At 50.8% G+C, this 23,165-nt stretch overlaps 4 long non-coding RNA genes across 4 annotated transcripts; 1 reads left to right on the top strand and 3 right to left on the bottom strand.

The window, feature by feature from the left end:
- Positions 1-227: 227 nt before the first annotated feature.
- On the bottom strand, positions 228-4,629 carry LOC147645665 (uncharacterized). Its single transcript, XR_015282223.1, has 7 exons — positions 4,550-4,629; positions 4,363-4,477; positions 3,375-3,436; positions 3,253-3,296; positions 3,118-3,162; positions 1,852-1,895; positions 228-1,683 (listed from the first exon to the last, which is right to left on the bottom strand). It is a non-coding gene; the product is annotated as an uncharacterized LOC147645665 (long non-coding RNA).
- A 102-nt stretch (positions 4,630-4,731) lies between these two features.
- Positions 4,732-5,173, bottom strand: LOC147645664 (uncharacterized). Its single transcript, XR_015282222.1, has 3 exons — positions 5,088-5,173; positions 4,966-5,009; positions 4,732-4,879 (listed from the first exon to the last, which is right to left on the bottom strand). It is a non-coding gene; the product is annotated as an uncharacterized LOC147645664 (long non-coding RNA).
- A 1,261-nt stretch (positions 5,174-6,434) lies between these two features.
- Positions 6,435-7,037, bottom strand: LOC147645663 (uncharacterized). The gene is made up of 3 exons (XR_015282221.1): positions 6,791-7,037; positions 6,669-6,712; positions 6,435-6,582 (listed from the first exon to the last, which is right to left on the bottom strand). It is a non-coding gene; the product is annotated as an uncharacterized LOC147645663 (long non-coding RNA).
- Positions 7,038-8,299: 1,262 nt separating this feature from the next.
- On the top strand, positions 8,300-18,078 carry LOC111922045 (uncharacterized). The gene is made up of 5 exons (XR_015282224.1): positions 8,300-8,421; positions 13,569-13,614; positions 14,936-14,981; positions 15,867-15,912; positions 16,764-18,078. It is a non-coding gene; the product is annotated as an uncharacterized LOC111922045 (long non-coding RNA).
- Positions 18,079-23,165: the final 5,087 nt, after the last annotated feature.

Below are 23,165 nucleotides of genomic sequence, written 5' to 3'. Positions count from 1 at the left end.
GCCATACATACAAGGTTAGAACCACTCGACACACATGCACACAAGCAGACCCTGACCCACTGACTCTCACAGACAGACACACTCTGACACACAGCAGGAGACTAACTCACACAGTGACCGCAACCCTTATTTGAAACACTCTGCTGAACAAAATGCCCTGAGATATCTTCTCACTGCTGCTTCTCAACATCAAACGGTAGATCCTCAGAAAATAGGCATCAGAGACCTGCAAGACAACACAAGGTGGTCAGTGAGGAATTCTATGGTAGCTATGACTCAGCCACCCTCTAGGCCCACATATTTTCTACACAAAAACCTGATAGAAAAAAGGACCTGTAACCTTTTATAATTGTTCCACCTAACTCTAACTATGTGCCAGGGCAGGGCAGCTCCAAACCAATGCAGTTAAAGTTAAGTTACAGAGGCAGGCACAATGCAGTTAAAGTTAAGTAAAGTTACAGAGGCAGGCACAATGCAGTTAAAGTTAAGTAAAGTTACAGAGGCAGGCACAATGCAGTTAAAGTTAAGTAAAGTTACAGAGGCAGGCACAATGCAGTTAAAGTTAAGTAAAGTTACAGAGGCAGGCACAATGCAGTTAAAGTTAAGTAAGGTTACAGAGGCAGGCACAATGCAGTTAAAGTTAAGTAAGGTTACAGAGGCAGGCACAATGCAGTTAAAGTTAAGTAAGGTTACAGAGGCAGGCACAATGCAGTTAAAGTTAAGTAAGGTTACAGAGGCAGGCACAATGCAGTTAAAGTTAAGTAAGGTTACAGAGGCAGGCACAATGCAGTTAAAGTTAAGTTAGGTTACAGAGGCAGGCACAATGCAGTTAAGGTAACTTAGGTTACAGAGGCAGGCACAATGCAGTTAAGGTAACTTAGGTTACAGAGGCAGGCACAGTGCAGTTAAGGTAACTTAGGTTACAGAGGCAGGCACAATGCAGTTAAGGTAACTTAGGTTACAGAGGCAGGCACAATGCAGTTAAGTTAAGTTACAGAGGCAGGCACAATGCAGTTAAGTTACAGAGGCAGGCAGAATGCAGTTAAGTTAAGTTACAGAGGCAGGCAGAATGCAGTTAAAGTTAAGTTAGGTTACAGAGGCAGGCAGAATGCAGTTAAAGTTAAGTTAGGTTACAGAGGCAGGCAGAATGCAGTTAAAGTTAAGTTAAGTTACAGAGGCAGGCACAATGCAGTTAAGGTAACTTAGGTTACAGAGGCAGGCACAATGCAGTTAAGGTAACTTAAGTTACAGAGGCAGGCACAATGCAGTTAAGTTAAGTTACAGAGGCAGGCACAATGCAGTTAAGTTAAGTTACAGAGGCAGGCACAATGCAGTTAAGTTAAGTTACAGAGGCAGGCACAATGCAGTTAAGTTAAGTTACAGAGGCAGGCACAATGCAGTTAAGTTAAGTTACAGAGGCAGGCACAATGCAGTTAAGTTAAGTTACAGAGGCAGGCACAATGCAGTTAAGTTAAGTTACAGAGGCAGGCACAATGCAGTTAGTTTTACAGAGGCAGGCACAATGCAGTTAGTTTTACAGAGGCAGGCACAATGCAGTTAGTTTTACAGAGGCAGGCACAGTACAAGGCAGTCGCAGGCAATGTCTGCCGGGTGAACGTGGCGATAGCTGCGGATGCGAAGGCCGGTTCCTCGGACGAAAAAATCCACGATGACGTCGAGAGGCTGAGATGGCCGATGACGTGAAATGTGAGAGAACGAGAAGATGGATTGGAAATGCCCTGCCCGGCAAAAGCTCTGGGGAGCTTGCAAAGAAACCCTCTCCCTTGGCTTCAGAGGGGCCTATCCCACTACAGCCCTGTCCTCTAACTTAACTTCAAAATGCCAACTCACCTGCACATCTCTGCTCCTGGCCAGGCTCGGGGCAACACCGACTCCTGCAAAGACAGAAAAGAAAAAAGCACTGAGTTACTGTCACAATGCACAAGGTGGAATTCCCAATGTGGTTCCTTTATTCCATCTTGGACTACAAAAGCTTGTCAGCCAACCAGGGACTGAAACAGAAGAAAAACCTCTCAGTCCCACTTCTCATACTCAAAGATCCCCTGTAAAGTTCTGATGACAGAGCCCTCAAACGAGTGTGGGGTGCTTTGCCCTGAGGCATGTGCTGTTTTTAAAAAATTCGAGTCACCTCCCTTGCTTTCTAGACACTGCTCACCAACGTGGCAGGCTAGGGGCGGCTGAGGTGAAACGTCTTTCCCCTGATAATGACTGCACGATAAACCTGCAACCCCTTCTGTCTCTCAGAATCCTGTCCGTGACACCGATGTGTGTCAGGATCCACAAGGTGGGATTTGTGATGTGGTTCTTTCCTTCTATCTTAGAGAACGAAAGATTAGCAGCAAACCAGGGACTTTAAACAAAAACCTCTCAGTCCCACTTCTCATACTCAAAGATCCCCTGTAAAGTTCTGAAGACAGAGCTCTCAAACGAGTGTGGGGTGCTTTGCCCGGAGGCATGTGCTGTTTTCAAAAAATTCGAGTCACCTCCCTTGCTTTCTAGACACTGCTCACCGGCGTGGCAGGCTAGGGGCGGCTGAGGTGAAACGTCTTTCCCCTGATAATGACTGCACGATAAACCTGCAACCCCTTCTGTCTCTCAGAATCCTGTCCGTGACACCGATGTGTGTCAGGATCCACAAGGTGGGATTTGTGATGTGGTTCTTTCCTTCTATCTTAGAGAACGAAAGATTAGCAGCAAACCAGGCACTTTAAACAGAAAAACCTCTCAGTCCCACTTCTCATACTCAAAGATCCCCTGTAAAGTTCTGAAGACAGAGCCCTCAAATGAGTGTGGGGTGCTTTGCCCTGAGGCATGTGCTGTTTTTAAAAAATTCGAGTCACCTCCCTTGCTTTCTAGACACTGCTCACCGGCGTGGCAGGCTAGGGGCGGCTGAGGCGAAACGTCTTTCCCCTGATAATGACTGCACGATAAACCTGCAACCCCTTCCGTCTCTCAGAATCCTGTCCGTGACACCAATGTGTGTCAGGATCCACAAGGAGGGATTTGTGATGTGGTTCTTTCATTCTATCTTTGAGAACTAAAGTTTAGCAGCAAACCAGGGAATTAAACACCAAAACACACACAGCTTGCACGCACCTGTCCTTCAGCATCCTGGGCTGGGATATCTTGCAAGTAGGCCACCTAAAATAAAAAAAACCAAGGGATTAAAGTTATAGCAGAAACTGCGACCCCAACAAAAACAACTGCTTCTCTCCACCAACCGAGGCTCACCTTCCACCTGCTTTGCCTTCTCCGCTACTTTCCAGCTTTACTTCCTAGAAATAAATACAAAGAGCAGAGCTGTAACAAAGTGACCGCTTCCAGCCCCGCTGCAAAGTAAAACCGTGACAGACCTTCTCAGGGGAACCCCCTCATCTGGGACAGGTGTTCTGCCAGGAGGTCAATCCATCTGCATCTGAAAGAAAGTTAGGAAAAAAGTCAAAGTGCTGCAGGGTAACTGCACAGCTCCAACCACCTGCTGCCAACATAAGAATACCACCTAGACTCCAACTACAGCCTGTACTACAAGTCTCTGATTACAAGTGCCCAGGACTTATCCTTAAACACCTACAACCGGGCTGGGCGCCAGGGCAGAGCAGCTCCGGACCAAATACCCCCAGACACCCGTGACACGTGAGACGAGCGGACGTGACAGGGAGATAAAACTCTCTGAGACAAGAAAGTCCTCACAAGGACCGAGAGAATGCTGAACAAGATGACTGAAGAGGGACCCAAGGAGAGCCTGCTGGGCTCCGATGACCCTGGAGGAAAAAGATGCTAAAGGAACAAGTATTTTCCAAGAACCACAGAGACGGATGCCTGAGAATCCTGTGGCTGGAAGCCTCTGCCTGCCTTTGAATCGGCACAAGTCCTTATCCGCTGTAAAGAAACACTGCTGCATATAGCTGTCGACACAGCTGAGAACGAGACCTAAAAAGACATCCAATCACGTGCTTCTAAAGACAGATGCGATTCTGATGCCTGTCCGACCTCCCAAATCAAAGCTTCGCCAGCGCCGGGCCGAAGAACGCAAAGATGGGAGATGAATGGAATGACCCCGGGGTTTCTCATAAGCCCCTGGGAGGGCTAAGGCAATAGAGATGTTACACAAGATGCACATAAGACACAGAAGGCACGAGAGACAAGTGACAACACACCCTGGGACTGCTCTGCCCTGTTCGCCTCAGCATTGCAAACCAAAGTGAGGCTTTCCTTCACTGGGGCCTATGGGGTCATTTCCAGAACCTCCCCATCCCCAAAGCTCACTCAAAAACCCAAACCGATCTCAGTCCCGACCCGCCGCCCTGCTTTGATCCCCTCTGCGGGCTCCACTTATCTCACAGAGGGCTGAAGATGTGAGTCACAGAGAGAGGCCGGTCAGGAGCCAAACAAAGCCACCTCGCTGTCTGGGAAGTTCTTCTCTCACCGGGCTGTTGTCTCAGACAAGTATCATCACCTATGATAAAGAAAACCAAATATAAGAACACAATCTAAGTGGCATATTCACCAAAACCCAACTCCTACTCACCATCTCTTAGGAACTCCCAGGTCCTCCGGCCACACGCTTTGGCCACGTTCCGGGGTGGATGTCATCGTCGCAGGGTACACCTTGGATAAATGGAGAGGAGGTAATGTAGCATCGCTGAAAGTTGACCACGCCCTCGCCGCTCCTTGCGACGTCCCCGACTCGCCGTGACTCCTCGGCCGCACCTAAAGGGTACCCGGACCGCACCGACACGTGGACGAGGTCGAGGCTTCGTCACGGACTCCGGTAATATTTGCTGGGGCTCACCAGAGAAGCAAACCAGGTCTCCTAGCAGGTCAGTGAGGGGGTCTCAGCACAGCATCAGGAGGCAGCCTAAAACACACAAACAAGCAGGGACTTGCACCAAAAACTGAGACCCCAGCAAGAACAACTGCTTCTCTTCACCAACTGAGGCTCACCTTCCACCTGCTTCGCCTTCCCTGCTGCTTTCTGGCTTTACTTCCTAGAAATAAATACAAAGAGTAGAGCTGTAACACAGTGACCGCTTCCAGCCCCGCTGCAAAGTAAAACCGTGACAGACCTTCTCAGGGGGATCCCCTCATCTGGGATGCGGCGCTCTGCCACGAGGTCAATCCGTCTGCATCTGAAAGAAAGTTAGGAAAAAAGTCAAAGTGCTGCAGGGTAACTTCACAGCTCCAAACACCTTCTGCCAACATAAGAATACCACCTAGACTCCAACTACAGCCCGTACTACAAGTCTCTGATTACAAGTGCCCGGGACTTATCCTTAAACACCTACAACCGGTCTGGGCGGCAGGGCAGAGCAGCTCCGGACCAAATACCCCCAGACACCCGTGACACGAGGGGACAGGACAGGGAGAGAAAACTCTGAGACAAGAAAGTCCTCACAAGGACCGAGAGAATGCTGAACGAGATGACTGAAGAGGGACCGAAGGCGAGCCTGCCGGGCTCAGATGACCCTGGAGGAAAAAGATGGGAAAGGAACAACTTTTTCCAAGAACCGCAGAGACGGATGCCCGAGAATCCTGTGGCTGGAAGCCTCTGCCTGCCTTTGAATCGGCACAAGTCCTTATCCGCTGTAAAGAAACACTGCTGCATATAGCTGTCGACACAGCTGAGAACGAGACCTAAAAAGACATCCAATCACGTGCTTCTGAAGGCAGATGTGAATCTGACGCGTGTCAGAGCTCCCAAATCAAAGCTTCGCCAGCGTCGGGCCAAGGAACGCAAAGATGGTAGATGAACGGAATGACCCCGGGGTTTCTCATAAGCCCCTGGGAGGGCTAAGGCAATAGAGATGTTACACAAGATGCACATAAGACACAGAAGGCACGAGAGACAAGTGACAACACACCCTGGGACTGCTCTGCCCTGTTCGCCTCAGCATTGCAAACCAAAGTGAGGCTTTCCTTCACTGGGGCCTATGGGGTCATTTCCAGAACCTCCCCATCCCCAAAGCTCACTCAAAAACCCAAACCGATCTCAGTCCCGACCCGCCGCCCTGCTTTGATCCCCTCTGCAGGCCCCACTTATCTCTCAGAGGGCTGAAGATGTGAGTCACAGAGAGAGGCCGGTCGGGGGCCAAACAAAGCCACCTCACCGTCTGGGAAGTTCTTCTCTCACCTGGCTGTTGTCTCAGACAAGTATCAGCACCTATGATAAAGAAAACCAAATATAAGAGCACAATCTTAGTGGCATATTCACCAAAACCCAACTCCTACTCACTCTCTCTTAGGAACGCCCGGGTCCTCGGGCACCACGCTTCGGCCATGCTCCGAGGCAGAACCCGTCATCGCAGGGTTCGCCTAGGATAAACGGAGAGGAGCGATGTAGCGTCGCTAAAAGTTGACCGCGCCCTCGCCGCTCCTTGCGACGTCCCCGACTCGCCGCGACTCCTCGGCCGCACCTAAAGGGTACCCGGACCGCACTGACACGTGGACGAGGTCAAGGCTTCATCACGGACTCCGGTATTATTTGCTGGGGCTCACCAGAGAGGCAAACCGGGTCTCTTGGCAGGTCAGTGAGGGGGCCTCAGCACTGCATCAGGAGGCAGCCTAAAACACACAAACAAGCAGGGAGTTGCACCAGAAACTGAGACCCCAGCAAGAACATCTGCTTCTCTTCACCAACTGAGGCTCACCTTCCACCTGCTTCGCCTTCCCTGCTGCTTTCTGGCTTTACTTCCTAGAAATAAATACAAAGAGTAGAGCTGTAACACAGTGACCGCTTCCAGCCCCGCTGCAAAGTAAAACCGTGACCGACCTTCTCAGGGGGATCCCCTCATCTGGGATGCGGTGCTCTGCCACGAGGTCAATCCGTCTGCATCTGAAAGAAAGTTAGGAAAAAAGTCAAAGTGCTGCAGGGTAACTTCACAGCTCCAAACACCTTCTGCCAACATAAGAATACCACCTAGACTCCAACTACAGCCCGTACTACAAGTCTCTGATTACAAGTGCCCGGGACTTATCCTTAAACACCTACAACCGGGCTGGGCGGCAGGACAGAGCAGCTCCGGACCAAATACCCCCAGACACCCGTGACATGAGGGGACATGACAGGGAGAGAAAACTCTGAGACAAGAAAGTCCTCACGAGGACCGAGAGAATGCTGAACGTGATGACCGAGGAGGGACCGAAGGCGAGCCTGTCGGGCTTGGAGGACCCTGGAGGAAAAAGATGCTAAAGGAACAACTTTTTCCAAGAACCGCAGAGACGGATGCCTGAGAATCCTATGGCTGGAAGCCTCTGCCTGCCTTTGAATTGACACAAGTCCTTATCCACTGTAAAGAAACACTGCTACATATAGCTGTCGACACAGCTGATAACGAGACCTAAAAAAACATACTATCACATGCTTCTAAAGACAGATGCGATTCTGACGGGTGTCCGAGCTCCAGTATCGAAGTTTCGCCGGCATCGGGCCGAGGATCTCAAAGATGGGAGATGAATGGAAGGATCTTGGGTTTCTCATAAGCGCCTGGGAGGGCTAAGGCAAGAGACACGTTGCACAAGATGCACAGAATATACAGAAAGAACGAGAGACAAGTAACAACCCACCCTGGGACTGCTCTGCCCTGCCCACCTCAGCATTGTTAGCTAAAGTGAGCCTTTCCCTCACTGTGGACCCCGAGGCCATTTTTCAAACCTTCCCCTCCCCATAGCTGACTCAAAACCCCTAAATGGTGTGAATCCTACCCCACCGCCCTGCTTTGATCCCCTCTGTGACCATGGCCCTTGACTTATCTCTCCGAAGTGAATCTGTGCGAGAGGCCAATCCGCTGCTAAGGAAAGCTGCTGCGGGGGCGGTTCCCTTTTGTGTTACAATGAATCTGCTGAGAAAATCTGAAGTATCGCACTTGACGTGGCCTAGAACTTCTAGAAATTGCAATCCTGCTAAAAAAAAAAAAGCCAAGAAGAAGAGTCATGATAAAAGCATCTTATTTCCCCTGAACCCCCAACCCAAAATCATGAGCTTAAATACTCCCTGTGTTCAATATTGTTTTCTTCAAGGTGTTTTCAAAGCTTCGGCTGCTGCAAATGCCCAAAAGATGCCTGCTCTTAGCAGGCTAAAGTAAATTGAAAGAGCTGCTTCACTGAAATGAGAGAGGAGCTCTTTACCCCCACTGATTCCCCTGGAGGGAATAATGCCCCTTAGCACAGCCTGGGGTTAATATACCCCTAATTGGGCCCGCCTCTTTTTCCCACGATGCCTGGGAAAGGGGAGGCGGCAAATCCCACCGGGTATAAAAGCCCTCAGAGGGACCGTAGCTGTTTGGCTCCTCTGAGTTAAATTTGAGGCAAGAAGCTCCATGTAGCAGAAGACTCTTTAGGAAAAAACAGTGTTTTCTTTTTTGCTACAGTTACTCCAAACAATGAAGCAAAGAAAAAAAAAAGGTAAGAAGAAAAACTTTGTGTTTCAGCAGTGTTGCCAGCTAAGTTGGATAATTTATAGACTTGCATAATTATTTTTCAGTGATTACTAAGTAGCATTGCACCTGTGATTAACTAGAGTGGAGAAGAATAGTATTGATTCGGATGGTGTCTCATAGGGACCTTTAATCAGGGCTCTCTACATTCTGAATAAAAATAAGAAAAAGAATGGACTCCCAGGTGCCATTACCATTACATACCTGCTGGCCTCGCTCCCGTCGCAGATATTTGGTGCCAGGGTGTGGGTAAAATTGCCCAAAAATGTAGCTTTAAACCCTTGAAATTCTGGAAAAGGCAAAGCTTAAAATGAGCAAATGGGACAGCTAACTCCATTTAAACAGATACAGTGGTAAATAAATGGCTTCTCCCCGTTAATTTAAACCCCTCAAATATTGGGGAAAAGAGTGGTTTTCCTCGCTTTAAATCTCTCTGTTGATGGAAAAGGGGGCATTTTTCCCTTAATTCAGATGCATAAAAAAGCATCATCCATGCTTTCCCTTTCCACTTAAAGTGGAAAAAAATAGAAAATGGGCAGTCTCTATCAATTAATACTTCTAACAGCACAGAAAAGGCAGAGTTACCTCCAATTGAGACTACTAAAATTGCAGGGAAAGTGGATTTCTCTTCAATTTGAACACAGGCAACGGTGGAAAAGGAAGCTTTTTCCCTCAGCTAAAACCCCTTTTTTCCTGATAACCCATCCCTTCTTTGGGGCGCTGAAAAAGGAGTGCTGAGGTGGAAGAGCAAAGATGAAAACTGGTGCCTTTTCCCCCCCGCCCCACCCGATTCCCCGGGGAGCATGCATGCTGCCCCACCCACTCAGAGGTCACTGCTCAGCAGGACGGGCTTTTCCCTCAGCTTTCTCTTAAAGTGACACTTCCCACCGGGGTAGAACCGGCTGCTCCCCACATCGCTGCTGGGTGCCGTGACCCTCGTTCCCAGAGAAACTCCCAGGATGCCCCCGCTGGCCCCTCTGGCGGCTCCCTGCACAGGTCTACCCAGGTTACCTCCTAAAAACTGCCTCTGCCGTGAGCTGCTCCCTTCTCGTCCTCACCAGTCACGCCTGGAGCTGCTGCACCTTGGGGTGGGGGTGGGGCGGAGAAAGGTACTGCCGGTCATTCCCTCCTCTACGTGTCCCACTGTCCGTTCCCGAAACGCTGGGGTGCTGGGCTTCCATTTCCGTGATAGAGAACCGGCCTCCTCCTCCGGGTGCCGAGGCTGCAATTGATATTCTGCCACATAAATCCCCTGCGTGCTGGCTTTGTGATTACTGAGGAAATTGCTCACAGGGTACTAGGCGATTACCGGTTACTGACTTCTGCTTCCCTTGAGCGGTGGGGGATTTGGCTGGCTTGTTTAAGGGTAATCCTGACCAAACCCGAGCGCCCCTGTCGCTGCTCTGCCCTGAATTTCAGTGAAATATCAATATAGTTTATAAATGCTCCCTGTGGTCACCGCTCAGTCTTTCCCCGCGCAGCCACGGGGACCAGGCTTGCTCTGTTCCTTTGATGCCGGCCCTGGGGGTCCCGCCTGGATGCTGGTGTCAGAGACACGAGCTGCGGAATGCTAAAAATACTGCCTTTTAAAGTGAAAATTCTATTAAGCCCATCTAAAATGATCAAAATAACTACGTGTATTAATAATTGCTGGGTAAAGCTTTTCAGGGAAGAAAATAGCCGTTTTGGTAGTGCGGATCCCGTTTTGACGATATTTCATTCTTTTGGGTTTGGGAATCCTGCCAGTATAACACATCTGAGAATTAGTATTTTGTAATTGGATATTTTGAAAAGGGGTGATTTTCATATTTTGGAACTTGATAGTTTACTATTTTGAAACGGAATCATTTTGGTATTTTGGAACCCGCTATTCTGGTATTTTGCTATTGGGTTATTTGAAAAATTTGCAACTCGGTGATGGGAAACTGGGTTACGCTGGTATTTTTGGACTAGTTCTGGAATCTTAGAAGTGGGTTACATTGGTATTTCTGCATTTGCTATTTTGGGAATTGGAAACTGGGGGGTTTTTTGGGTACTTTGGAAATGGTTATTCTGGTATTTTAAAACTGAGCTTTTGGAATCTAGTTCTTTGCTGTTTTGAAATTTGGGGTACTATTTACTTGAAATCAGTTTATTCTGGCATATTGGAACGCAGTTTTTCAAGGCTTTGTTTTGGTGTTTTGCGACATGACCTTTTTTAGTGTTACCACTTGCATTTATGATAGTCTCAATTAGAAGCAAGTCTGCCTTTTCAGTGCTGTTTGGGGTATTAATGTCCTGTAGAGAGACAAAATACTGAGCAATTGGTTAATCTTACCATGTTGCAGGCGGATAAATTTAGTCTGACACTACCTGAGGTGGCTGGGCGTAGGTGAGACACAATCTGCTGTGGGGGCGAAGGGCCGGTGGGCATCTTTGACCCCAGACCATTTACATCTGACCCATGAACTTTGAATGCCAGACTTGTCACTTAAATTATTGACCCCTTATTTCAGAGTTTTGACCTTGACCTCAGCCCTTCGACCTTGCCCCAACAGCAATATCACTGAATTACAGTGATTTCAGCATATAAATGCTACCATAGTTATCTCACCCAGCAGTGTCAATCCAATTATCAGTCTCTTTCCCAGCCCTACAGTGATTATAGCAAAAACCCGAGAGACCCCTTCCGTGGCCAAGTCATTTCAACTCTTGCCCAAAAGCTTTATTTCAAAGCTACCTCTGTTCCTCCAGTTCCAGATGAGTTTCTACGACTCAGCTGGTTGAAACTTCCACGGCTTCAAGGAGCAGGATCATCCTCTTCGGTCGGGTTCTCCCACTACAGTCTCTGAGCCCACACCACAGTCAATATGCCATCCCCACAGTGACTACAGATCCAACCCTAGAATGTTCTTCCCTGACCCAGTGATTTCAGCTCTTGGCCCACAAGCTTTATTTCACTGCAAGCAATCTTCTAGCACCAGATGCGCATTTCTCCAACGCTGCTAGCTGAAAATTCCCCAGGTTCAATGAGCAGGATATTCCTACTGTCTCCAACTCTGAAACATTTCAGCTCCCACCCTACAGCTTATAAGCCATCCCCACAGTCAATATCCCAGCCCCACAGTGATTTCAGCAGCAGCCCTACAGTGGCTATCAAAGACGCAGGCAAAATACCAGAACTGCCAGAGGTTGAGGTCCCCTGTTACATACCCATATTTTTCTACCCTGCCCATCTTGTTCTATTTCCAGTCACAGAACCCAGCCCCAACATCCATATCACAGACCTACAGTGATTCCAGCACACAGATCCTACAGTGGCAATCCCATTATCAGTCACTATCCCAGCCCCACAGTGATTTCAGCTCTTGGCCCACCAGCTTTATTTCACTGCAAGCTCTTCTTCCAGCTCCAGATGCATATTTCTTCAGTGCTGCTGGCAGAAACTTCTCCAGGTTCAAGGTGCAGGATCTTCCTCCTGTCTCCAGCTCTGCAAAATTTCAGCTCCCACCCTAGGGCTTATAAACCGTCCCCACAGTCACTATCCCAGCCCCACAGTGATTTCAGCGCCAGCCCTAGAATGCCTTCCCTGCCCATTGATTTCAACGCCAGCCCTGGAGAGCCCTTCCCAGCCCCAGCGATTTCAGCTCTTGGCCCACAAGATTTATTTCACTCCAAGCTCTCTTCTTCCAGCTGCAGATACATGTTTCTCCAACGTTGCTGCCTCAAACTTCCACAGGATCTAGAGCAGGATCGTCCTCCTGTCTCCAGCTCTGCAACATTTCAACTCCCACCCTAGGTCCTAAAGGCCCACCCCACAGTCAATATCCCAGGCCCACTGTGAATTCAGCACTAGTCCTACAGTGCTTATTGCAGACGCAGGCAAAATCCCGACTCTGCCAGCGTTTCAGCTCCCATGTTACGGTCCCTTTTTTTTGGCCCTACCCATGTTGTTCTATTTCCATTCAAAGGACCCAGCCACAACATCCATCATCACAGGCCTACAGTGATTCCAGCAGACAACTCCTACAGAGGCAATCCCATTAGCAGTCCCTATCGCAGTCCCATAATGAATTCAGCACCAGCCCTAGAGTGGCAATCACAGATGTAGGCAAAATCCCAGCAATGCCAGAGTTTCAGGTCCCATGCTCCAGTCCCATTTTTTTGGGCCTACCCATCTTGTTCTATTTCCAGTCACAGGACCCAGCCCCAACATCCATATCACAGGCCTACAGTGATTCCTGCACACAGACCCTACAGTGGCAATCCCATTATCAGTCCCTATCCCAGCCCACAGTGATTACAGCGCCAGCCTTGGAGAGCCCTTCCCTGCCCCAGTGATTTCACCTCTTGGCCCACAAGCTTTATTTCACTGCAAGCTCTCTTCTTCGAGCTCCAGATGTGTGTTTCTCCATCGCTGCTAGTTGAAACTTCCCCAGGTTCAAGGAGCAGGATGTTCCTCCTGTCTCCAGCTCGGCAACATTTCAGCTCCCACCCTAGGGCCTAGAAGCCCACCCCACAGTCAATATCCCAGACCCACAGTGATTTCAGCAGCAGCCCTACAGTGGCTATCAAAGACACAGGCAAAATCTCTAACCCAAACCCATTTCAGCTCCCGTGTTACAGTCCCATTATTTTGCCCCTACCCATCTTGTTCTATTTCCAGTCCCAGGACCCAGCCCCAACATCCATATCACAGGCCTACAGTGATTCCAGCACACAGATCCTACAGTGACAATCCCATTATCGGTCCCTAAACCAGCTCCACCCCTGGAGTGCCATTCCCAGCCCCAGTGATTTCAGCTCTTGGCCCACAAGCTTTATTTCACTCCAAGCTCTCTTCTAGCTGCAGCATATGTGTGCTTCTCGAACGCTGCTGCCTGCAACTTCCCCAGGTTCAAGGAGCAGGATGTTCCTCCTGGCTCAAGCTCTGCAACATTTCAGCTCCCACCCTTGTGCTTATAAGCCGTCCCCATAGTCAATATCCAAGCCCCACAGTGATTTCAGCGCCAGCCCTAGAATGCCTTCCCAGCCCCACATTGATTTCAGCTCTAGCCCTGGAGAGGCCTTCCCAGCCCCAGTGATTTCAGCTCTTGGCCCACAAGCTTTATTTCACTGCATGCTCTCTTCTTCCAGCTCCAGATGCGTGTTTCTTCAATGCTGCTGGCTGAAACTTCTCCAGGTACAAGGCGCAGGATCTTCCTCCTGTCTCCAGCTCGGCAACATTTCAGCTCCCACCCTAGGGCCTAGAAGCCCACCCCACAGTCAATGTCCCCGCCCCACTGTGAATTCAGCACCAGCACTACAGTGGCTATCAAAGACGCAGGCAAAACCCTGGCACTGCCAGTATTTCAGCTCCCATGTTATGGTCCCATTATTTTGCCCCTACCCATCTTGTTCTATTTCCAGTCACTGGACCCAGCAGCGACACCCGTATCACAGGCGTGCAGTGATTCCAGCAAACAAATCCTACAGTGGCAATCCCATTAGCAGTCCCTATCCCAGCCCCACAGTGATTTCAGCTCTTGGCCCACAAGCTTTATTTCACTGCAAGCTCTTCTTCCGGCTCCAGATGCGTGTTTCTTCAGTGCTGCTGGCTGAAACTTCTCCAGGTATAAGGCGCAGGATCTTCCTCCTGTCTCCAGCTCGGCAACATTTCAGCTCCCACACTAGGGCCTAGAAGCCCACCCCACAGCCAATGTCCCCGCCCCACTGTGAATTCAGCACCAGCGCTACAGTGGCTATCAAAGACGCAGGCAAAATCCCTAAGCCGTTTCAGCTCCCCTGCTACGGTCCCATTATTTTGCCACTACCTATCTTGTTCTATTTCCAGTCCCAGGACCCAGCCCCAACATCCATATCGCAGGCCTACAGTGATTCCAGCACACAGATCCTACAGTGGCTATGACATTGTCAGTCCCTATCCCAGCCCACAGTGATTTCAGCTCTAGCCCTGGAGTGCCCTTTGCCAGCCCCAGTGATTTCAGCTCTTGGCCCACAAGCTTTATTTCACTGCAAGCTCTTCTTCTGGCTCCAGATGCGTGTTTCTTCAGTGCTGCTGGCTGAAACTTCTCCAGGTACAAGGCGCAGGATCTTCCTCCTGTCTCCAGCTCGGCAACATTTCAGCTCCCACACTAGGGCCTAGAAGCCCACCCCACAGTCAAAGTCCCCGCCCCACTGTGAATTCAGCACCAGCGCTACAGTGCCTATCAAAGACGCAGGCAAAATCCCTAACCCGAACCCATTTCAGGTCCCCTGTTACGGTCCCATTATTTTGCCCCGACCCATCTTGTTCTATTTCCAGTCACAGGACCCAGCCCCAACATCCATATCACAGGCCTACAGTGATTCCAGCACACAGATCCTACAGTGGCTATGTCATTGTCAGTCCCTATCCCAGCCCACAGTGATTTCAGCTCTAGCCCTGGAGAGCCCTTCCCAGCCCCAGTGATTTCAGCTCTTGGCCCACAAGCTTTATTTCACTGCATGCTCTCTTCTTCCAGCTCCAGATGCGTGTTTCTTCAGTGCTGCTGGCTTAAACTTCTCCAGGTACAAGGCGCAGGATCTTCCTCCTGTCTCCAGCTCGGCAACATTTCAGCTCCCACCCTAGGGCCTAGAAGCCCACCCCACGGTCAATGTCCCCGCCCCACTGTGAATTCAGCACCAGCGCTACAGTGGCTATCAAAGACGCAGGCAAAATCCCTAAGCCGTTTCATCTCCCCTGCTACGGTCCCATTATTTTGCCCCTACCCATATTTTTCTATTTTCAGTCACAGGACCCAGCCCCAACATCCATATCGCAGGCCTACAGTGATTCCAGCACACAGATCCTACAGTGGCTATGACATTGTCAGTCCCTATCCCAGCCCACAGTGATTTCAGCTCTAGCCCTGGAGAGCCCTTTCCCAGCCCCAGTGATTTCAGCTCTTGGCCCACAAGCTTTATTTCACTGCAAGCTCTTCTTCCGGCTCCAGATGCGTGTTTCTTCAGTGCTGCTGGCTGAAACTTCTCCAGGTATAAGGCGCAGGATCTTCCTCCTGTCTCCAGCTCGGCAACATTTCAGCTCCCACACTAGGGCCTAGAAGCCCACCCCACGGTCAATGTCCCCGCCCCACTGTGAATTCAGCACCAGCGCTACAGTGGCTATCAAAGACGCAGGCAAAATCCCTAAGCCGTTTCAGCTCCCCTGCTACGGTCCCATTATTTTGCCCCTACCCATCTTGTTCTATTTTCAGTCACAGGACCCAGCCCCAACATCCATATCGCAGGCCTACAGTGATTCCAGCAGACAGATCCTACAGTGGCTATGTCACTGTCAGTCCCTATCCCAGCCCACAGTGATTTCAGCTCTAGCCCTGGAGAGCCCTTCCCAGCCCCAGTGATTTCAGCTCTTGGCCCACAAGCTTTATTTCACTGCATGCTCTCTTCTTCCAGCTCCAGATGCGTGTTTCTTCAATGCTGCTGGCAGAAACTTCTCCAGGTACAAGGCGCAGGATCTTCCTCCTGTCTCCAGCTCGGCAACATTTCAGCTCCCACCCTAGGGCCTAGAAGCCCACCCAAAAGTCAATGTCCCAGCCCCACAGTGAATTCAGCACCAGCGCTACAGTGGCTATCAAAGACGCAGGCAAAACCCTGGCACTGCCAGTATTTCAGCTCCCATGTTATGGTCCCATTATTTTGCCCCTACCCATCTTGTTCTATTTCCAATCACAGGACCCAGCAGCGACACCCGTATCACAGGCCTGCAGTGATTCCAGCACACAGATCCTACAGTGGCAATCCCATTAGCAGTTTCTATCCCAGCCCCACAGTGATTTCAGCTCTTGGCCCACAAGCTTTATTTCACTGCAAGCTCTTCTTCCGGCTCCAGATGCGTGTTTCTTCAGTGCTGCTGGCTGAAACTTCTCCAGGTACAAGGCGCAGGATCTTCCTCCTGTCTCCAGCTCGGCAACATTTCAGCTCCCACACTAGGGCCTAGAAGCCCACCCCACGGTCAATGTCCCCGCCCCACTGTGAATTCAGCACCAGCGCTACAGTGGCTATCAAAGACGCAGGCAAAATCCCTAAGCCGTTTCAGCTCCCCTGCTACGGTCCCATTATTTTGCCCCTACCCATCTTGTTCTATTTTCAGTCACAGGACCCAGCCCCAACATCCATATCGCAGGCCTACAATGATTCCAGCAGACAGATCTTACAGTGGCTATGTCACTGTCAGTCCCTATCCCAGCCCCACAGTGATTTCAGCTCTAGCCCTGGAGAGCCCTTCCCAGCCCCAGTGATTTCAGCTCTTGGCCCACAAGCTTTATTTCACTGCATGCTCTCTTCTTCCAGCTCCAGATGCGTGTTTCTTCAATGCTGCTGGCTGAAACTTCTCCAGGTACAAGGCGCAGGATCTTCCTCCTGTCTCCAGCTCGGCAACATTTCAGCTCCCACCCTAGGGCCTAGAAGCCCGCCCCACAGTCAATGTCCCAGCCCCACAGTGATTTCAGCCGCAGCGCTACAGTGCCTATCAAAGACGCAGGCAAAACCCTGGCACTGCCAGTATTTCAGCTCCCATGTTATGGTCCCATTATTTTGCCCCTACCCATCTTGTTCTATTTCCAATCACAGGACCCAGCACCAACTACCGTATCACAGGCCTACAGTGATTCCAGCACACAGATCCTACAGTGACAATCCCATTATCGGTCCCTAAACCAGCTCCAGCCCTGGAGAGCCCTTTCACAGCCCCAGTGATTTCAGCTCTTGGCCCACAAGCTTTATTTCACTGCATGCTCTCTTCTTGCTGCACCAGATGATTGCTTCTCCAACGCTGCTGCCTGCAACTTCCCCAGGTTCAAGGAGCAGGATGTTCCTCCTGTCTCCAGCTCTGCAACATTTCAGCTCCCACCCTAGTGCTTATAAGCCGTCCCCACAGTCAATGTCCCCGCCCCACAGTGATTTCAGCCGCAGCGCTACAGTGGCTATCAAAGACGCAGGCAAAATCCCTAACCCGTTTCAGCTCCCCTGTTACGGTCCCATTATTTTGCCCCGACCCATCTTGTTCTATTTTCAGTCACAGGACCCAGCCCCAACATCCATATCACAGGCCTACAGTGATTCCAGCACACAGATCCTACAGTGGCAATCCCATTATCAGTCCCTATCCCAGCCCCACAGTGATTTCAGCTCTTGGCCCACAAGCTTTATTTCACTGCAAGCTCTTCTACCGGCTCCAGATGCGTGTTTCTTCAGTGCTGCTGGCTGAAACTTCTCCAGGTACAAGGCGCAGGATCTTCCTCCTGTCTCCAGCTCGGCAACATTTCAGCTCCCACCCTAGGGCCTAGAAGCCCACCCCACAGTCAATGTCCCCGCCCCACTGTGAATTCAGCACCAGCGCTACAGTGGCTATCAAAGAAGCAGGCAAAACCCTGGCACTGCCTGCATCTCAGCTCCCATGTTACGGTCCAATTATTTTGCCCCTACCCATCTTGTTCTATTTCCAATCACAGGACCCAGCACCAACACTCGTATCACAGGCCTACAGTGATTCCAGCACACAGGTCCTACAGTGGCAATCCCATTAGCAGTTTCTATCCCAGCCCCACAGTGAATTCAGCACCAGCCCCACAGTGGCTATCAAAGACGCAGACAAAATGCCTAACCCAAACCCATTTCAGCTCCCGTGTTACAGTCCCATTATTTTGCCCCTACCCTTCTTGTTCTATTTCCAGTCCCAGGACCCAGCCCCAACATCCATATCACAGGCCTACAGTGATTCCAGCACACAGATCCTACAGTGGCTGTGACATTGTCAGTCCCTATCCCAGCCCACAGTGATTTCAGCTCTAGCCCTGGAGAGCGCTTCCCAGCCCCAGTGATTTCAGCTCTTGGCCCACAAGCTTTATTTCACTGCATGCTCTCTTCTTCCAGCTCCAGATGCGTGTTTCTTCAATGCTGCTGGCTGAAACTTCTCCAGGTACAAGGCGCAGGATCTTCCTCCTGTCTCCAGCTCGGTAACATTTCAGCTCCCACCCTAGGGCCTAGAAGCCCACCCCACAGTCAATGTCCCCGCCCCACTGTGAATTCAGCACCAGCACTACAGTGGCTATCAAAGACGCAGGCAAAACCCTGGCACTGCCAGTATTTCAGCTCCCATGTTATGGTCCCATTATTTTGCCCCTACCCATCTTGTTCTATTTCCAATCACTGGACCCAGCAGCGACACCCGTATCACAGGCGTGCAGTGATTCCAGAAAACAGATCCTACAGTGGCAATCCCATTAGCAGTCCCTATCCCAGCCCCACAGTGATTTCAGCTCTTGGCCCACAAGCTTTATTTCACTGCAAGCTCTTCTTCCGGCTCCAGATGCGTGTTTCTTCAGTGCTGCTGGCTGAAACTTCTCCAGGTATAAGGCGCAGGATCTTCCTCCTGTCTCCAGCTCGGCAACATTTCAGCTCCCACACTAGGGCCTAGAAGCCCACCCCACAGCCAATGTCCCCGCCCCACTGTGAATTCAGCACCAGCGCTACAGTGGCTATCAAAGACGCAGGCAAAATCCCTAAGCCGTTTCAGCTCCCCTGCTACGGTCCCATTATTTTGCCACTACCTATCTTGTTCTATTTCCAGTCCCAGGACCCAGCCCCAACATCCATATCACAGGCCTACAGTGATTCCAGCACACAGATCCTACAGTGGCTATGACATTGTCAGTCCCTATCCCAGCCCACAGTGATTTCAGCTCTAGCCCTGGAGAGCCCTTTCCCAGCCCCAGTGATTTCAGCTCTTGGCCCACAAGCTTTATTTCACTGCAAGCTCTTCTTCCGGCTCCAGATGCGTGTTTCTTCAGTGCTGCTGGCTGAAACTTCTCCAGGTATAAGGCGCAGGATCTTCCTCCTGTCTCCAGCTCTGCAACATTTCAGCTCCCACACTAGGGCCTAGAAGCCCACCCCACAGTCAATGTCCCCGCCCCACTGTGAATTCAGCACCAGCGCTACAGTGGCTATCAAAGACGCAGGCAAAATCCCTAAGCCGTTTCAGCTCCCCTGCTACGGTCCCATTATTTTGCCCCTACCCATCTTTTTCTATTTTCAGTCCCAGGACCCAGCCCCAACATCCATATCGCAGGCCTACAGTGATTCCAGCAGACAGATCCTACAGTGGCTATGTCACTGTCAGTCCCTATCCCAGCCCCACAGTGATTTCAGCTCTAGCCCTGGAGAGCCCTTCCCAGCCCCAGTGATTTCAGCTCTTGGCCCACAAGCTTTATTTCACTGCATGCTCTCTTCTTCCAGCTCCAGATGCGTCTTTCTTCAATGCTGCTGGCTGAAACTTCTCCAGGTACAAGGCGCAGGATCTTCCTCCTGTCTCCAGCTCGGCAACATTTCAGCTCCCACCCTAGGGCCTAGAAGCCCACCCCACAGTCAATGTCCCCGCCCCACTGTGAATTCAGCACCAGCGCTACAGTGGCTATCAAAGACGCAGGCAAAATCCCTAACCCGAACCCATTTCAGCTCCCGTGTTACAGTCCCATTATTTTGCCCCTACCCATCTTGTTCTATTTCCAGTCCCAGGACCCAGCCCCAACATCCATATCGCAGGCCTACAGTGATTCCAGCACACAGATCCTACAGTGGCTATGACATTGTCAGTCCCTATCCCAGCCCACAGTGATTTCAGCTCTAGCCCTGGAGAGCCCTTTCCCAGCCCCAGTGATTTCAGCTCTTGGCCCACAAGCTTTATTTCACTGCAAGCTCTTCTTCCGGCTCCAGATGCGTGTTTCTTCAGTGCTGCTGGCTGAAACTTCTCCAGGTACAAGGCGCAGGATCTTCCTCCTGTCTCCAGCTCGGCAACATTTCAGCTCCCACACTAGGGCCTAGAAGCCCACCCCACAGTCAATGTCCCCGCCCCACTGTGAATTCAGCACCAGCGCTACAGTGCCTATCAAAGACGCAGGCAAAATCCCTAACCCGAACCCATTTCAGGTCCCCTGTTACGGTCCCATTATTTTGCCCCGACCCATCTTGTTCTATTTCCAGTCCCAGGACCCAGCCCCAACATCCATATCACAGGCCTACAGTGATTCCAGCACACAGATCCTACAGTGGCTATGTCATTGTCAGTCCCTATCCCAGCCCACAGTGATTTCAGCTCTAGCCCTGGAGAGCCCTTCCCAGCCCCAGTGATTTCAGCTCTTGGCCCACAAGCTTTATTTCACTGCATGCTCTCTTCTTCCAGCTCCAGATGCGTGTTTCTTCAATGCTGCTGGCTGAAACTTCTCCAGGTACAAGGCGCAGGATCTTCCTCCTGTCTCCAGCTCGGCAACATTTCAGCTCCCACCCTAGGGCCTAGAAGCCCGCCCCACAGTCAATGTCCCAGCCCCACAGTGATTTCAGCCGCAGCGCTACAGTGCCTATCAAAGACGCAGGCAAAACCCTGGCACTGCCAGTATTTCAGCTCCCATGTTATGGTCCCATTATTTTGCCCCTACCCATCTTGTTCTATTTCCAATCACAGGACCCAGCACCAACTACCGTATCACAGGCCTACAGTGATTCCAGCACACAGATCCTACAGTGACAATCCCATTATCGGTCCCTAAACCAGCTCCAGCCCTGGAGAGCCCTTTCACAGCCCCAGTGATTTCAGCTCTTGGCCCACAAGCTTTATTTCACTGCATGCTCTCTTCTTGCTGCACCAGATGATTGCTTCTCCAACGCTGCTGCCTGCAACTTCCCCAGGTTCAAGGAGCAGGATGTTCCTCCTGTCTCCAGCTCTGCAACATTTCAGCTCCCACCCTAGTGCTTATAAGCCGTCCCCACAGTCAATGTCCCCGCCCCACAGTGATTTCAGCCGCAGCGCTACAGTGGCTATCAAAGACGCAGGCAAAATCCCTAACCCGTTTCAGCTCCCCTGTTACGGTCCCATTATTTTGCCCCGACCCATCTTGTTCTATTTTCAGTCACAGGACCCAGCCCCAACATCCATATCACAGGCCTACAGTGATTCCAGCACACAGATCCTACAGTGGCAATCCCATTATCAGTCCCTATCCCAGCCCCACAGTGATTTCAGCTCTTGGCCCACAAGCTTTATTTCACTGCAAGCTCTTCTACCGGCTCCAGATGCGTGTTTCTTCAGTGCTGCTGGCTGAAACTTCTCCAGGTACAAGGCGCAGGATCTTCCTCCTGTCTCCAGCTCGGCAACATTTCAGCTCCCACCCTAGGGCCTAGAAGCCCACCCCACAGTCAATGTCCCCGCCCCACTGTGAATTCAGCACCAGCGCTACAGTGGCTATCAAAGAAGCAGGCAAAACCCTGGCACTGCCTGCATCTCAGCTCCCATGTTACGGTCCAATTATTTTGCCCCTACCCATCTTGTTCTATTTCCAATCACAGGACCCAGCACCAACACTCGTATCACAGGCCTACAGTGATTCCAGCACATAGGTCCTACAGTGGCAATCCCATTAGCAGTTTCTATCCCAGCCCCACAGTGAATTCAGCACCAGCCCCACAGTGGCTATCAAAGACGCAGACAAAATCCCTAACCCAAACCCATTTCAGCTCCCGTGTTACAGTCCCATTATTTTGCCCCTACCCTTCTTGTTCTATTTCCAGTCCCAGGACCCAGCCCCAACATCCATATCACAGGCCTACAGTGATTCCAGCACACAGATCCTACAGTGGCTGTGACATTGTCAGTCCCTATCCCAGCCCACAGTGATTTCAGCTCTAGCCCTGGAGAGCGCTTCCCAGCCCCAGTGATTTCAGCTCTTGGCCCACAAGCTTTATTTCACTGCATGCTCTCTTCTTCCAGCTCCAGATGCGTGTTTCTTCAATGCTGCTGGCTGAAACTTCTCCAGGTACAAGGCGCAGGATCTTCCTCCTGTCTCCAGCTCGGTAACATTTCAGCTCCCACCCTAGGGCCTAGAAGCCCACCCCACAGTCAATGTCCCCGCCCCACTGTGAATTCAGCACCAGCACTACAGTGGCTATCAAAGACGCAGGCAAAACCCTGGCACTGCCAGTATTTCAGCTCCCATGTTATGGTCCCATTATTTTGCCCCTACCCATCTTGTTCTATTTCCAATCACTGGACCCAGCAGCGACACCCGTATCACAGGCGTGCAGTGATTCCAGCAAACAGATCCTACAGTGGCAATCCCATTAGCAGTCCCTATCCCAGCCCCACAGTGATTTCAGCTCTTGGCCCACAAGCTTTATTTCACTGCAAGCTCTTCTTCCGGCTCCAGATGCGTGTTTCTTCAGTGCTGCTGGCTGAAACTTCTCCAGGTATAAGGCGCAGGATGTTCCTCCTGTCTCCAGCTCGGCAACATTTCAGCTCCCACACTAGGGCCTAGAAGCCCACCCCACAGTCAATGTCCCCGCCCCACTGTGAATTCAGCACCAGCGCTACAGTGGCTATCAAAGACGCAGGCAAAATCCCTAAGCCGTTTCAGCTCCCCTGCTACGGTCCCATTATTTTGCCCCTACCCATCTTTTTCTATTTTCAGTCCCAGGACCCAGCCCCAACATCCATATCGCAGGCCTACAGTGATTCCAGCAGACAGATCCTACAGTGGCTATGTCACTGTCAGTCCCTATCCCAGCCCCACAGTGATTTCAGCTCTAGCCCTGGAGAGCCCTTCCCAGCCCCAGTGATTTCAGCTCTTGGCCCACAAGCTTTATTTCACTGCATGCTCTCTTCTTCCAGCTCCAGATGCGTCTTTCTTCAATGCTGCTGGCTGAAAC

The sequence above is a fragment of the Cyanistes caeruleus genome, unplaced genomic scaffold (genome assembly GCF_971803275.1).
Source record: "Cyanistes caeruleus unplaced genomic scaffold, bCyaCae1.hap1.1 HAP1_SCAFFOLD_199, whole genome shotgun sequence".
Lineage (NCBI taxonomy): Eukaryota > Metazoa > Chordata > Aves > Passeriformes > Paridae > Cyanistes > Cyanistes caeruleus.
This window is presented reverse-complemented; position numbering and strand designations above follow the sequence as displayed.